General features: G+C 63.4%; 1 long non-coding RNA gene across 1 annotated transcript; it reads left to right on the top strand.

The window, feature by feature from the left end:
- Nucleotides 1-1,882, top strand: LOC102502495 (uncharacterized). Its single transcript, XR_336824.3, has 3 exons — nt 1-757; nt 1,430-1,551; nt 1,790-1,882. It is a non-coding gene; the product is annotated as an uncharacterized LOC102502495 (long non-coding RNA).
- The last annotated feature ends 2,831 nt before the right edge of the window (nt 1,883-4,713 follow it).

Raw genomic sequence — 4,713 nt, 5'->3', positions numbered from 1 at the left:
GAGATCTGGGTTATGTGGGCATGTTGCCCGGTGAGTTTCGCACCGCTGGGTCTGGGACTCGAGCCTCGCAGTCGGCTACGTGGGATCCAGGCCACGGGCTAGCCCCCTCAGGCCTTCTGAACCCAGGTTTGCCACAAGTCTACGTCCACTGTAGCCCAGCTGGGGGAAGCCAGCCCCTGCGAAGGTTCCTCCCACTCAACACAGACCCAATAACCAAGCCGCACCCCACAGGAAAGCCCATGCTGGAGCGCTCACCTCTGCGAGGCTCTCCCCACGGCGCCTGGACTCCCCCAAGGCCAACGACACAGCCTTTACCCCCCGGCAGGCCCAGACCTGGCACCTCCGAGAACCCCAGTGATCAGCATGGCACCTGGGGCCTCCTCCCAGCACCGGACCACCTGCTGCACCCTGTGACTCCACCCCCACAGAGAGCCACACTGGGGAGTGGGACTCTGCAGGACAGTGAGTGGTACTTGCAGGGGAGGCCTGGCTTCAGGGCTCAGCAGCCTTGGGGGCAGGGCCAGCAAGCAGCCCTGTGAGCCCTGAGCCTCAGTGCACCCATGCCCCACGGAGTCTGGAACTTTCTAGAACAAAGCTGCCCAAGGCCCGCTTGGCGCCTGGGTGCTGCCCACACCCCCAGCATGGTCCGCCAAATCACACGAGAATCTCCTTAGACGGCCTGAGCGGATCCGAACTCTCAACACGAAGAACTGTGCCTGCAGCCGCGGAGCCTCACTACAAACTGCAGCCGTCGAAGGTCACAGCGGACACAGCCTCGCACCCCCCACCCATTTCCACAGGCTGGCGGAGCGGGAGGGTGGGAGGCGCCCCAGCAGGACTAGGGCCTGTGGGGACGCGACGCACCTGCGCCTGCTCGGCCAGGCCTCGGCCCACGGCTACTGACCTCAACGTGACACTGGCCAATTCACCCCAACGCAGTCCAGCAAGGGGTCCCGCGTCACTGGTCATCTGGTTCAGGCTCTCTCCGTCCCCCAACCACACACCCCGGCCCGGCTGGCCCCAGGGTTCCCGGTCTCCCTCTGGTGCAGCTCGGGTGGGGGCGGGGTGCCCCGTCGCTCCTTCCCTGCAGACACACCTAGCCCTGCCCCTCTGCACCTCGGTCTCCCCCCACACACTCAGGCCAGGCTTCGGCTGCTGTCTCATCCTCCCGCGACCAGTGACGAGGGGCCAACTGTGACGGCTCCTGCGCTCTGGCACGGTAGCAACCATGGTGGCAGGCAGCTGTCACACGTGGGCCAGGCCCCTCGCGTAAAAACACACGGGAGCTCGCTCGCTCTCATGCAGAGGCCAGGACAGCCCGCCCAAGTCCGACAGCTCCCAGGGAGATTCCTGGGCCCTGGCTCCTAGGGACAGCTATGACCCGAGTGTCCCCGCACCTGACACCAGCCTCTACCATCCCCTTCTGCAGATCACATCCGCTCTTGTGTCCCCCCCCACACACCTGGGAAATGCGGAGGCCCTGGTTACCTAGGCCACCTTCCAACCTGACCAAGGACGCCCGGACAGCACTGCGCCCAGCGTGAATCTTAGGTAGTGGGAACACGCGCCCTAACGCTCAACCCTGCCCACTGCCGCTGGCACTCAGAGGACCCCAAGCCAGACCAGGCCTCCGGGCCTCCATGAGGCCAACTCGGCTGAAATGCTACGAAGGCCCTGAGGGGGAGGCAGACGGAGAGCCGACTCTCCCAGGAGGGCCACAGGGCTGGGAGAAGGTGATGCTGGGCCACAGCACAGAAACCAGAGCCGTCCCTGCCGTCCCTGCTGCCAGGAACATGGCCCACACCTGTGCTGCGAACAGAAGCCTGGGATTGGAACCATCGACTGGTGACTGGTGTGACCCTGTAAGAGACCCCAGGCCGGCAGGTGGCAGTGGTTGGGGGGCCAGACTCCCACAGGGTCAATCGCGGTTCGAGTCCCAGACCTGGTAGCTTGCTTTCATACTTTCTCACTTTCTCTTTCCGCCCTAACGCTCAACCCTGCCCACTGCCGCTGGCACTCAGAGGACCCCAAGCCAGACCAGGCCTCCGGGCCTCCATGAGGCCAACTCGGCTGAAATGCTACGAAGGCCCTGAGGGGGAGGCAGACGGAGAGCCGACTCTCCCAGGAGGGCCACAGGGCTGGGAGAAGGTGATGCTGGGCCACAGCACAGAAACCAGAGCCGTCCCTGCCGTCCCTGCTGCCAGGAACATGGCCCACACCTGTGCTGCGAACAGAAGCCTGGGATTGGAACCATCGACTGGTGACTGGTGTGACCCTGTAAGAGACCCCAGGCCAGCAGGTGGCAGTGGTTGGGGGGCCAGACTCCCACAGGGTCAATCGCGGTTCGAGTCCCAGACCTGGTAGCTTGCTTTCATACTTTCTCACTTTCTCTTTCTGTCTCTCTCTGATCAACTTTTAAAAAATGATAATGGATAAAGTTAAATAAATAATTCTTTAATAAAGAGAGAGACTGACCCCAGTCTCTGGGACGGCGAAGGTGGAGCACAGGGACCCTGAGTGGAGAGGAGGCAGCTCCGTGATCCAGCCCCCAGCGGTCAGTGAGCGCACCCCGGGGATGGCAGGCCGGCCTGGGCCAAACCTGCCCCCAAGAGCCAGGTGCCCTGCCACTGCCTGTTGACTTCTGCTCAAACGAAAGGTCCAGGTCATCAGGGCCCTCAAGTTCCAGAACCTTCTTACAGAGAGGAATGCTGCTTTCTGCTACCTTTCGCTACAGGAACCTGCTGGGACAGCTACCTGTCCCCCGAGACCTTCCTGGACACCAGGTCCCTGACGCAGGCATGAGGGTCCTCCCTGCGTGCACCTAGGCTGGAAATCCCACCAGGCCAAGCAAGTAGGACGGGCAGCCGCCATCCCTGCCCCCCAGCCCTGCGGCCTGCAGGGTGGCTTCAGGGAAGCCCAGCTGCACCCCTGCATGCTTCCTGCCCCGTGGCTCCACCGGCAGCAATGTTCTCCCCGGCAGAGCTGTCAGGCTCTGGTCCCGACGACCACCTGAGGGGCCTTGGGTAACCTTTCCCCAGGGAGCACTCGCCCAGTGACCCAGAAGTGGACAACTCACCACCCACCTGAGCATAGGGCACGTGGCTGGCACCTTGCTAGCCTGGAGCAAGAGGGCAGAGGAAGCCCAGACCCGCGCTGTACCTGACAACCACCCACTTTCACTTTCTGGGACCGCTACCTCGGGAAACTCAAAGCCCACCGTGAGCAGGCGGGAGCTACCACGGAAGGCAAGCAGCTGCTTTCTAAAAACCAGCAGCGCTGACGGCCAGTGTGGAGAAAGCTGCTCAAACTCCTCCTCTCCTGATGGCCCAGGGCGGCCAGGCCAGGGTCGCCACCACTGCCTAGCCAAGCAGGGCCGGGGAGGGACTACTCGGACAGACCTTCCAGACATCAGGAAGGTCAGAAAGAAATGCCCGTCTCGGGCCTACTGGCCAGCTGCGTGCCTTATCTGTCCCCATCGAGGCCTCCAGACGGAAAAGGGCTTTGCAAATGACAGGCTGCATTCCCCTGCCAGGATTCGCCTGCCTGGGAGGGCGGGAAGGGGAGGTCTCTAACGCCACAGGCCGGCCAGGCAGGATTTAGATATTTTCTAGATGCCCCTGAAAACCAGTAAGACAGAAACATGCCACACAACCCAGGCCACCACATACACCCAGAAAAAGAATATCCACTTTAAAGGAGAAACTTAGGAGGACCTCTACTAACTGCCCAGGCAGAAGGAAAACTTTTTCCTGTCCTCACTGCAGGGGACAGAGAGAGCATGAAGAGGGGCAGCCAAGAAGGTTCTTTGGATTCCCCAGGGCTCCTGGGGGCTAGACTGCCCAGTGGCCCCGATATCCCTCCCCTCCCCCCCGGCCCCCAAACACACAGACTTTAGCAGACAGTGGCCAAGTTCAAGGGGAGAGGCACAGCTGCGTCCTCAGAGCAGAGGGCTGTGGGCCAAATTAGGGGTCCCAGAAGCTCAAGGGTTCAGCTCAGCAGGGACCCTGCCCTGGTGGGTCTCAGGGGACTGAGCTCTGTGGCCCCTGCCCCCAGGGGAAAGGAGGCCCTCTGACTCACTCCAGCCCGGCCCTGTCCCCAAGAGGGCGGCTTCCCGAGCCCCCAGTTTTATTCACAGCTGCCTGGCCAGGGCCATGTGGGTGTCCGAGGTTTGGGGTGCGCCTCTGTCCCCTCCTGGGCTCGTACCACATTGTCCCGCCTGTGCCCACCCCAAATAGGAGGGGAGCAATCGCCCTCCCGCCGCAAGTCCATCTCGCCAGGATTAAGCGCTTTTCGGGATGATTTCAAACGAGAACCAGAGCTCCTCCTGGCCTGGCCGCAGAGTCCAGCAACTCCAGAGGCTCAAAGTCAGCTCCGGGACCGCCACTTGGGGAGGGGCCGCGCCCCACGCCACGCCGTCGCTCGGGGCTGCCGTGCTGAGCTCTGGCCTGGGCTGGCCTTGCCCCCCGCCCCAGTCGCGGCGCGAAGCGACAGTCCCCAGCGGCAGCCCGGGAGAGAGGCCGGGCGCGCGGAGCGGGCGCGGGAAAGTGGCCGCGGCCGGGACGCACCTTCCCCCTCCGCGTCCTCCCAGTTTCCCCCTTCGAAAGATGGCGGGCAGAGGAAAGGGGAAAAAAAATCCCTTCCGAGAGGGAGGGCGCGCGGAGGCCGGGCTGGCGCGGAGCGCGCGGACCGTGCCAACTCCGGGCTGCGCGCCCC

This window comes from Tupaia chinensis, unplaced genomic scaffold (genome assembly GCF_000334495.1).
Source record: "Tupaia chinensis unplaced genomic scaffold, TupChi_1.0 Scaffold143602_1, whole genome shotgun sequence".
Lineage (NCBI taxonomy): Eukaryota > Metazoa > Chordata > Mammalia > Scandentia > Tupaiidae > Tupaia > Tupaia belangeri.
The sequence above is the reverse complement of the archived record's forward strand: the minus strand, read 5'-3'. Positions and strand labels throughout refer to the sequence as shown.